Here is an 11,689-nt window from a genome sequence, read left to right as displayed (position 1 = left end):
CAACACACAGTAAACATAAGCACAATTACAGCCGAACTAAATCCTTCTGCGTACAGTACACCCACACTTTTCAGCCCTGGCAACTGCCTTGGGGGGGGGGGGTGTTAATCTTCCGAAGAGAAAGGGGGGCTCCCTGCGCAAAATTACGCCTTCTCTTCTCATTTGTTAGCTGATTCCATCAAAAAGTTCGCTATTTATAGGCTACACACATGAACCTGGAGTAATGCAAACCCTCCCGTGTTTGTTCCCTTTTGCAAAGTGACCGGTGCCGCAGCTTTTGATTGCCTCTCGGACAGCCGGAGCAGCGGAGAGGACGAGCTGCAATCAAAGCAGGCTGGGAACAGATCTCCAGCTGCAGGGAGTCCGGGCAACGCGCTCGCCGCACAACCTCGTAAGTACCATACCGCGATCCCCCAACACCCACCCCACTCCTCTCCCCGCACAATTTGTAGATTCGTTTAGGAAAACCCATTGTGATGGAGAAGGAGGGGAGCCTTTTTTTTTTAAGGACCAAACAACTGGAGGAACAAAGACTTCGAGCAGGAGAACAGGGCTGAGACTGAGCCCCACCGTTGTCGCAGGGTGTCCCTCAGATTCAATTATCTGAAGAGTGGCGTTTAGCGATTCTCCCTAAAGTCAAACAGGGTTGGATTGATCCGTCTGGGAATCAAACCAGAAGGGAAAGGATCTTTGCGATTCCCAGACAAAAGTGATTGGTGGACAGCTGCTTCCCAATAAGATCGACAAGCAGATAGAAAAGCAGCCTAAAAGAAGAGGAGTCTACTTCATTTTTTTTTTTAAATGTAGACAGAGGGCCCTAGAGAGCCCGTAGAAGATTGAAAAAATTAGCTACTGCCCCCCCCCCCCCTTATGGATTGGCGGTTGTTATAAATTTGTAATATTTCCTTCTCGGGAATTCCTTAAACTGCTTCACCACAAATTAATCAGATCCTCACTTGAGTCGGGCTAAAAAGACCGGTTTGCGCGTGGGAAAGACCGGAGGGGATGCAAATCTTGCAGGGGCCGGGAAATGCAGCTTTGGTCAAGGCGGGCGTGGGACGGAACTGCCAACCCTGGACTGGGGAAGGGAGGGACGGGGTGGCTCTCTGCTAGCGAAGGACCCGGGCTTGCAGCCCACTGAGCTGAGCCTGACCTAAAATCCACCCAGGAGCGGCAGGGTGCCCTGGATCCCAGCCCAGCTCTCAAGAGCGGCCGGAGCGGCCCGCGTGCTTCTCTTGCACGCTCTCGGCAAGCGAGAGGATGGGGCTCGCTTGGGCTCGAGGTCCGGCCACCAGCTCCCGAGATGGGCATTCCGCGCGGGAGGAGGGTCTCCTGCCTTAGGCGCATAGCGGAGGGGCCAGCGCAGTCCCAGAAAATAGCAGCAGCAGCAACTTGCTGGGGCTCCGCTCGAACTTTGCTGCCTCCAGTGGAAAAAGTGACTTCGCTCCAAGGCCATTTATAGGCGACGGAAAAAGCCTCCTTTTCCGTGAGCGGAGGCCGAGCGAGCAGGCAGCCTGTTCAGCTTCCCCGCGGCCCCCTGCGAGCCCTCGCCTGTCCTCTCTCGGGTGGAGAGGACGCGAAGCCGGGGCGTTTGTTGACCCGTTAGAGAGGCGAAGCCGGGCTTCTGGCAAAACTTTCTTTCGCGAATCTTTGGGGTCGCCCTTATTAAGATTTTTGTCCAAGGACGGGGCAGAAATGGGGAGATCTTTTTTTAAAAAGGTTGTTGTTATCGACCCCACTTTTCACCCATAAAATTGAACCGTTAGAGATATTAACCCATTTTTCGAAAGTCTTCTATAAATAGGGCTGCGTGGTCCATATCTTGTATTTTGACCTCACTTCTTTTTCATCAGGTTTTCTAAAGTAAGAAAGCATATTAGCAATTCATTCAGTATCTTGGAGGCAGATGCTCTCTCTTGAAACAAAGAGTCCTTCAAGTTCACTTCATTTATTTTTTCTTTTCACATTTTTTCTTCCATCATCAAAATTTGAAGAGTAATGTAAAAGAGTGATAGTGTCAAAAGAGAAACAGTGTCACAAACCTGGGAGATGGATGGGAGAGTATCCCTTATATAATATTTGAAAAGGGGAGACAACATTAAATCATTTACATCATTACTGTTTAACTGTAGGAAAGTAAGAGTTTTAATTGTTTGGCCCCAATAAAATATTTTTTTTTCATTTACAATACAGTTGCAGTAGGGCTCAGACAACTGAAATTATTTACAGTCAGATCTTTGTTCTGTATTCTGCTGCTTTAATTTGAGAAGCTACTTTATTGGGCTTGAAGGTGATTACAAATTAAACTAGGGTTTGAAATTAGTTTGGCATATCTGAAAAGTTTTGCCTTTACTATAAAGTTGTTTTGGGAAAGTATATGGTTATTTCCTAACCAACTGAAATGTGTAAATAAATCAGTTTTGTGTTTTTATACTCTAATTTTGAAAAGAATTTCTATATGCAGCTATTTCTGTGTGGGAAAAGATTTTACAAAATATAATTTTCCTAGTTGTTCCATCCATGCCATTTTCATAGTTTCTTCCAATGGTAAAGCCTGTTCAGAGCAAAATTGCTGAATAGTAGGTATATTTTTCTATATGTAAATTAGGAGATTAAAAAGTTTTTTTAAAAATTCCCAAGAATAGGTTGATTTTTGAAGTATAAGGAAGAAGACAGTGATAGGAAATAGATTTCAAGTTAATTCTTTATAGGAAGAGTACAACTAATCATTAAATTGTAAAGTATTAGTTATCAAGAGTTAATTTCCTAAACCTACAAAGGATGTTTCTTTACCTTGTTTTCTACTGTTAGTTATAAATTTATTAGAATGATTATCTTGGTAAACAAAATGAAACTGGAATATTCTATATGCCTTCCCAGAAAACTCTCCTTGTGGTTCAGAACATTTAGAATAATTAATATTTTGTAATATAATGGGTTTATAACTGTATAACTGTATAATGCACGTTCTAGTCTGATTTCTCATTATTTACTTCATCAATATTTTATTATTTATGTATTATTTCAATGTATATATTTGACACCCCACCTTTTCATATTCATAACTCTGGACCACTAACAACAGTTAAAACACCATGAAATTAGGCATAACTGTAGAAATAATACATATATATCTATCTATCTGTCTGTGTGTTGTGTATATACACACAGAGAGAGAAACACACACACACACAATATGTTTAATTTTTTCAAACAGAACAACTTTGAGTACTGTTTGTTGTAGTGGACTGCCTTTTTCAGCATTTGTGCATGTCTGTACATGGAATTAATCTCTGATAACTAGATTCAATTTAATCCAGATAGTAGCCTCTAATTCCACCAAACCTTCTTCCAGTTTTCCTTCCTCGCAGAATTCAAGATTCTTCACATACTAGCCCAATCTTCACATGTAGCACATTGTTTTCCCTTTACCCCTTCCACAAACTACTCCATCTAGATCTGTCTCGAATCATTTGTCTATTTCAGTATTTCCATGCTTTCTCCTTTCCAAGAGAAGTTGCCTCCCTCAGCCTCTTATCTCTTAAGACACTGGGTTAGGCTATTCATCCTATTTGATCATTAGTTAATCAGATTGACAGTAGATTTCCACCACTCTCAAAGTGGTCTTTCCACTCATAATAACTCTTGTCCATTTGAGCAGGAAAGTTTCATCCCACTTTTTTTTCCTTCCTAGTTTTCCCCCACTTTTTTTCTCTTCACAGATCAACCAAGTATTGATCCATTCATGTTGCATGGCAAAGTACTTTTAAAAGTATCTGCTTTTTCAACTGCTGATAAAAATAAGTATTGTTAGAAATGTTATTATTGGGCCTCATATACTATTTGTAAATATCAGCCTATATACAGCTTCTGTTAGGGCTATGTTGTCTTGGCACAGTACAGGGGATTAAAATGTAGGTTTCATAAAGAAAGTTCTCTATGCATTTTTAAATTTGAACTAAACAGATTAATAGGCCATTTCTTTTGTAAGCTTATCAATCAAAATTTATACATCTCCCAGGTGTTATGAGATGATATGCATTTAATCTGAATCTTGTAAATGATAAAACATGACTAGAGAAACAACTTCACTGAAATTGTAAATAAAGAGTACAAGGATGCTTCATAGAGATTAAGTTTGTTCCTGGATGAAGGAAAAAGGTGAACACCAAAGGTGGGAAGAAGCATGCACATTGTTTCATTGTGAAGATTTAAACACTGCTTTAGTTAAGGAACAGAAATCTGTTTACTTGGAACTGGTGGCATTTTCTTCAGAGTTATAAGTTGCCTTTTAGTTTACTTTTGCAGCCTCTTGACGTAATAACTATAGATAGTTCAGCATATATTTAGATTACAATAAGCAGAATTTTCAGTGAAAGAAAGGGTCTGATGTCTTTCTGGTGCCATTACTTACTTTTCCAGTAATGCCAAAGATAACTTCGTGCTAGATAACTTAGAACTGTCAATATTATTACCTCCCTCCCTTTCCCTGTTCTTCAAAATTATGCATGTATTTTGCATACTAAAAATATATGTGTGAACTAATATACTATACTATTAAACAAATAAAGAACAAAGTGGTCAAGGATAGTTTTAAAAGCAAAAGTTAGAATTTCACAATAATTTTACATTTAAACTAAATACATTTTTTTTTTACCAATTTCAACTCTCTTATATACAAGAGGGTCAGAACATATATTATTCAGTGTTAGTGCCATATAGGCAGAAGTTCCAATTTGAATCAGAGAGAAAATGGAGATATAAATAGAAATATAGTGGGAAACAGGAACACATTAGAACATCTCTTACCAAGTTTTATCTTGCTTGCATGTTCATTTTAGCAGCTACAGAAAAAAGACCCTTCTAGTCTTTTTTTTTTTTCATTAAATATTCCACATATAAACTGTTTTAAAAGCAGTTTATCTCTCTCTGATTCCCAACCCAGACACTTTTGCTATGTATGTTAAACTCTTAGTAAGTGTCATCCAATCATTTCAAATTACTTTCAGGTTGTAATCCTGTTTAGAAACCTCAAGTACTTGCAACAGAAGTACAACTTTGAAATAATTTAATTTGATAATTGGAGTAAAAAAAATAACCCCAAGTGTTTTTTTTTTCCTTCCTTCCTTCCTTCCTTCCTTCCTTCCTTCCTTCCTTCCTTCCTTCCTTCCTTCCTTCCTTCCTTCCTTCCTTCCTTCCTAGTTTTGTACATTTGTTGTAAAAATTCTGGTAAATTACTAAGAAGCAGGAATATGACAAGGCCATAACCAAATAACTAAAATCATACTGTTTAGGGATTTTAAAATATTTTAGTCAATGACCTCAATCAAAAGCAGAGTAATAACATCAGTAATTCAGCACACAAGTACAGGATCTCTTTCACTTGAGAACTGAAATTATCTAAGGCAGAAAATAAAAATGAAGAAACCCCCCCAAAAAACTTAAGAGAAGACAAAAATACAGAAAAATAGATCTATAAAACTTTTTAAAAGTGCAAAAGATAAGCGAGAGAGGGAGGAAGGTAAAGGAAAGATGAGAAAAGTGGAACACAAGAGAAAGAAAAGGGATTCCTTTTTAGAATGAACAAAATTGACACTGAAAACTAAAAGGGAGGAGAGCCCTTTCAAAGACTTTTCCACTGACTTTGCACAACTGGAATGGGTGATTGGGGTCTCAGGCCAACTGCTGATGAAACTCTATGAGCCCTGTTCTGTTGGGGTGGACATTTCCAAGAGAGTCAGGGCCACCTGGTGCCAGGCAGCATTCCAGTCATATACACCTCCTGCTGCTACAAAGCCAGACAGTCTCCAGCATTTCTCTGCTGGATCAGAGTCTCAACGAGTGAACTGGCAAATTCACAGAGATGCCAAATTCACAGAGAATTTGGCATCTGGCTGTCACCTTTCTCTGATGGGCCAGCACTTCTTTGCCTGGCATCTCTGACAGCTTCCTGCCCGAGGGAGAAGGAAATTCTTTGCAGAGCTTGATCTTTGGTAGCTATACCTCCAGAACACCAAACTCTCAAGTTCTAAAAATGCAGTTTAGATCCCTAAGTTCCAGAACCTTAGAATCAACAAACACCCCCCCTCCCCCCATGAATGAAAAGGACAGGAAATATAGTTAGAATCACACTCAAGCTAGCAGCAACTTCCTTCCTGTCTGGCTAATAATGGGTGCATAACGGTATGTTATATATTTATGCTTTACAGTACCAGAACAATGGTCTAGTTGTACATTATTATCTTTTCTCCCCCCTCTTCACTTCTTGGGTGCATTAAATAAGTGCAGCAATTAAGAAGGATCAGGCCAGAATTATAATAGCCATATGAGGTATAGAACATAGAATAGTAGAGTTGGGAGGGACCTTGGAGATCTTCGAGTCCAACCCTCTGCTCAAGCAGGCAACCTTATACCATTTCAGGCAAATGGTTGTCCATTCTCTGCTTGAAAGCCTCCAGTGATGGGACGTCCACAACTTCTGGGGATAAGTTATTCCATTGATTGATTGCTCTCACCTTTATGAACATTCTACTTAATTCTAGGTTCATTCTGGTTAGTTTCTTCTTTTGCCTTTTGGTGAGTTGGAAAATAGTCTGACCCCCCTCATCCTTGTAGGAGCCCCTCAAATATTGTTTTCACCCCGTTTTACAGATTGAATGACCACACAGTGAATTCAATTAAATCAATATAAGATTTGAATTCATCCCTTCAGGGGTTCAGGTAAACACCTCCCTCCCCCCAAAACCGTCTTTCAAATTCTACTCCTTTATTATCCTTTTCCCTTTAGATTGTGGGCCTATTGTTACATTTCAGTGGGATTCCTGTCATGTTTTCCCAGATTCAACAAGGAACAACTACAGCACAGCATAGCAAAAAGTTTGTTCCATTAGCCACTGGCCCTCTAACCCTTCCCCCACTGCCAGAAAGGCATCAGATCTATTTTGATCCTTCTGTTATTGCTTCTTCTGAGATAAATCAGGGATACTCCCAATTATTCTTGGCTTCCTAATTCAAATTTATTTTTAGAAGTGTTGAGTGGGGGGGGGGGATGCTTTAATAAATATAGCCAAGCTAAAAGTAGGCTTGGTTATAAGCATGGTCATAAATCACAATAGTTCAACCAGATGCCAGAAGCACATCTGGGGATTTTCTAGGTCTTCCTCTCTAGGGGGCCAAGGGAGAACAGACAAAGGTTAAAGAAGGGAAGGTTACAAGGTAGAGAGGTAGTAGTTTAAAAGTATGAAGGAATGCTTTGTATAATTTAATAATCTGTAGGCACAAGAATCACAGCTGACAAATTATGGGAGCACCCACAACCCCCAAAATATCATCACTAAATTTCCCCCCGTTTTCCTGTCCTTAGTTCAGATAGACAATAGTGTTCTTTGTATGTTTTAAAAAGCTGTACTGTCTAATAATCGGTAGACACGAGAACAACAGTTGGCAAACTCTGGGAGCACCCCAAACCCCAAAATTACTTCACTAAATTTCCATTTCCCTGCCATTAGTTCAAGTCTCTCTCTCTCTCTCTCTCTCTCTCGCCCCCCCCCGCAAAATAATTCTTTCTCTCTCCTTTTGCAGTGCAAAAATAGAGTTTGCTAGAACCTTGAATATAATCAATCTTCCCGTATTTCTTCCCCTTCTCAAAGTAACCGGGAGTGCAGCTTTGTCACCTCTTCGCTGCGGAAATAGCTCGGAGGAGCCACGACCCCATTCAAGCCTAGAGCTGCAGAGGTTCCGGGCCGAGGCAAGTTGCTCATCCCACAGTCATGTGAGTACAGCTCCGCCATCTACCGCCGGATCTTGCGCTGACTTGCAGCTCGCGCTCCTACTTGACTTTAGGACTTCTTCCTTGCGGTGCCCTCAGCGACGTTTAGAAACAGCGCGGCTACTGGCTTTGATCTAGTCGGGAAGCAGCGTGGCGGAGAGCAGAGCAGGAGGGATGGAGGGGGATGGAGGGGACGAACAGGAAGTTTGCGAAGCGAAATGCTTTATCCAGAATCCACATCGATTTAGAATTAGCCCGAACATTGTTGCATACTTGCAACAAAGTTTGCAGTTTCCAAGAGCAGAGCTTTTCACTTCTTAAAACCGAACGTCACAGGGCTGGAAAAAAAAAACATCAGAACCTTTGAAGAAAGCTGCCCCGGGATGGGAGCTACAAGGCAGGATAAGGAATTTTAGCTAAGGAACTTGGACGATTTATTTAAAAAGGAAGAAGGGGGCATTAAAGTGCCTCTTTCCAGGCAAGGGGCACGAAGGTGCTCGCTGTGGGTCTTACTCGCTGTCGGTCTTACATGCACATTGCCGGTTTGCGCGTGGGAAAGACCGGAGGGGATGCAAATCTTGCAGGGGCCGGGAAATGCAGCTTTGGTCAAGGCGGGCGTGGGACGGAACTGCCAACCCTGGACTGGGGAAAGGAGGGACGGGGTGGCTCTCTGCTAGCGAAGGACCCGGGCTTGCAGCCCACTGAGCTGAGCCTGACCTAAAATCCACCCAGGAGCGGCAGGGTGCCCTGGATCCCAGCCCAGCTCTCAAAAGCGGCTGGAGCGGCCCGTGTGCTTCTCTTGCAAGCTCTCGGCCAGCGAGGGGATGGGGCTCGCTTGGGCTCGAGGTCCGGCCACCAGCTCCCGAGATGGGCATTCCGCGCGGGAGGAGGGTCTCCTGCCTTAGGCGCATAGCGGAGGGGCCAGCGCAGTCCCAGAAAATAGCAGCAGCAGCAACTTGCTGGGGCTCCGCTCGAACTTTGCTGCCTCCAGTGGAAAAAGTGACTTCGCTCCAAGGCCATTTATAGGCGACGGAAAAAGCCTCCTTTTCCGTGAGCGGAGGCCGAGCGAGCAGGCAGCCTTTTCAGCTTCCCCGCGGCCCCCTGCGAGCCCTCGCCTGTCCTCTCTCGGGTGGAGAGGACGCGAAGCCGGGGTGTTTGTTGACCCGTTAAGAGTGGCGAAGCCGGGCTTCTGGCAAAACTTTCTTTCGCGAATCTTTGGGGTCGCCCTTATTAAGATTATAACGCAGAGAACCCGACGGTTCACAGGGATGAAATGGGGAGATCTTATTTGAAAGACTCGTTATCATATGAAATAGTTCCTAGCCCAATACTTTTTTTTCTTAGCGTTGTACTGGCGTTAAATAGGATGAGGCCATTTGATAGGATTAGTAATAATGTCTGTCTTGCGGTATAGACATCTAGCTGTCAGGGCCATCCATTATAAACGTTTACATTTTAGTAGGATGGCAAAACAAGGTGGATTTGTGAGTAGCCTTTTCTCTTAAGCTGAAGGAGACAGGATGGAAAGTAAGCATGTCAACTTGAAATATATAGAATAGTAAATAGCACTCTCTGTTTTACCAATAAAAAGCTAAAGGTTACAGCAAACAAGGAAAATTAATAAAGCAAATTGCATAGTTTCTTCCCCCCCCCAAAAAAAATAGCTTAGGGTACACAGGCAAGGAACAAGATGTTGAGGTCATGTCCCCACTTGCACCTAAACATGGCACAAACATGCCCTGGAAAAGCCTGTTTTCTGCTTTGACCCAGTGAGCTTGCCTTTATCTCATCTGCAGCCAATGGTCTCAATTGTCCTTAGCTGGACTGGTGTTAAAATACTATTTTCTCCTTCATTCCAATAATGTACAAGGGCAACCTCAAGGTGTATAAGATCTGTTAGGTTTTGTCACCTTGGAAGAAAGTCAGGTGACTGGCAGTAACTGTAAATAGAAGCAGGATAGTGATCAGAAGTGGGAACAGCAAATTTCATGCCAGTACATTTTTCTGCCAGCTAAAGAATAGGTGGATAGCAGTGTAATTCAGCAGAGGAAAAGGCCTTTAGATTCCATTTGGAAGATTTTTTTTTCAACTCTCCATCCTAAAGATTAACTAAGAATTGTCCCTTAATTCTTATTTAGCAATACAAAGTCAATGTGGTCCAATATTTGTTAAAATTGTAGTAACTTTTGTTCTAAGTATTGTGTGCTGCAGAGCATCTAATTAATACTATTTCAGATTTGCCCAAACACGAGTGAAGTGTAAGTCCAGAGTTGTGGCAGGCAAATATTATGGGATGGGTGACATATAGCCATTAAGCCTCCATCCTTTTGTCAACTTTCAATACAAAGTCACAAGAATGACTTATTTTGATAAATGAAACTCTGAAAGGTTTTCAGTATATATCTTTTGTGCTTTTTAAAGACGTAAATATATATTCTTACTTTTAACTATATTTGCAAACTTTTAAGCTATTTCTGGTTTCTTCTTGATTTAATGTTAATGACTTACAGACAAATGTGTTTTCTCTCAACTGATATATGTTGCCATGTGACGTTGGACAGTAGGAAAGTATTATTGGAAGGTTTATGTATTCATTGCTTGCTGACATACATGTGCAACCAGCCCACCCAACCTCTTGTGATTACATGCAATCCTGTTATTGGGGGCAATTTTACAATTTTATTGTGCAACGAGCAGATGATCTTTAATTTGTAATAAAGTGCAAAGAAGCAAAGAGATAACCTTGGGGAACATATGCAGAGACTGTTAGCAAAATACGAATTAAGCCTGGGAAGGAAAGAAGGCATTAAAAAGAAATTTAAAATGATTCTACTTTGACTCTCTTTGATATAAAAAGGAGCAAATGAGAAAGACTGCCAGCTTTCAAGTTGCTGTTACTCTAGCCTATATCAATAGATGCCTTTATTTGTTGTGATGTGTTTCCTGAACTGGCCTCCCTGAAAGGGCTGACAGCAATCTCTCTCTATATCTTCTCCAAAGTCATTTCTGTGATTCCCTACATCAGGTTACCTCCAATACAAAATATTTCACTTTCCAATTGTTAGTTCTTATTTTACATACATGTTAGTAGTAATCTTTGCCAATTCTTCTCCGTTTTCTCCATCCCTTTTGATCGACTTTCTAAAACTTTGGTTTTCCTGCAGAAATTTATCAATCTTCTTGGAAGCTTGTCCTTTCCAATTCCCTCCTCCTCCTCTTTGCATGATATCCTTTTCTTATTCCATTTTAAAATCAGTTCCTAAAAAGCCATCCTTTTTCCAATCACTTAAAATTTCCCCTCCCAAGGCAAATGGCAGTTTCAAAGGGCGGTTTTCATTTGTGCATTTCAAGACCTTTAATACTTGAATCAGAGGAACATAATTACAGTTATTCTATCATCAACAATCCACTTCTACATGTTTGTAAACTTTTTAGTGTGACCATTCTGAATGTATGGGGTTTGGAATATTGGGCTTTTCATACATTTAAAATTATAGATTGATACAGCACTATGCCCCCCCCACATGTACAACTATAACTTTGTATCATTATTAAGATATTAAGTTAGATGTGTTGGATGTTGTAAGATGTGTGGTGATGCATGTATAATCCAATGAGTTCAAATGAAAAGACATGGGTGAAGAGATATTTTGTGGAATTATCATAAGGTATTCTTCACTTAATCAGGAAAAAGTGTTTAGGAGATATTAACACTTAAAGAAAGACATAAGTGCAAAGGTCTCTCATTTGTCCAGCTGTTATTTTTGTTTTTATGTACTGTCCATACAGTTTAATGGGATTTGGGATAGTTAGTTAGAAATTGAGAGCTGTCCCCTTAAAGGGGGGGAGTTAAATATGGTAAATATAGTAAGGTCATGGTAAATATAGTTAAGGTATCCTAGGAAATGTAGTCCATGTCAT

General features: G+C 41.0%; 1 protein-coding gene across 1 annotated transcript in view; it reads left to right on the top strand.

The window, feature by feature from the left end:
• Positions 1–283: 283 nt before the first annotated feature.
• Positions 284–11,689, top strand: part of ESRRG (estrogen related receptor gamma) — a 459,707-nt gene continuing 448,301 nt past the window's right edge. The window contains exons 1-2 of the mRNA XM_087963929.1: positions 284–391; positions 7,650–7,771. The gene's annotated coding sequence lies outside the window, so the exon portion shown is untranslated. The remainder of the gene's footprint in view (positions 392–7,649; positions 7,772–11,689) is intronic.

The sequence above is a fragment of the Notechis scutatus genome, chromosome 1, assembly GCF_049901735.1.
Source record: "Notechis scutatus isolate UNSWTSFEM ecotype Mainland chromosome 1, rNotScu1.2, whole genome shotgun sequence".
Taxonomy (NCBI): domain Eukaryota; kingdom Metazoa; phylum Chordata; class Lepidosauria; order Squamata; family Elapidae; genus Notechis; species Notechis scutatus.
This window is presented reverse-complemented; position numbering and strand designations above follow the sequence as displayed.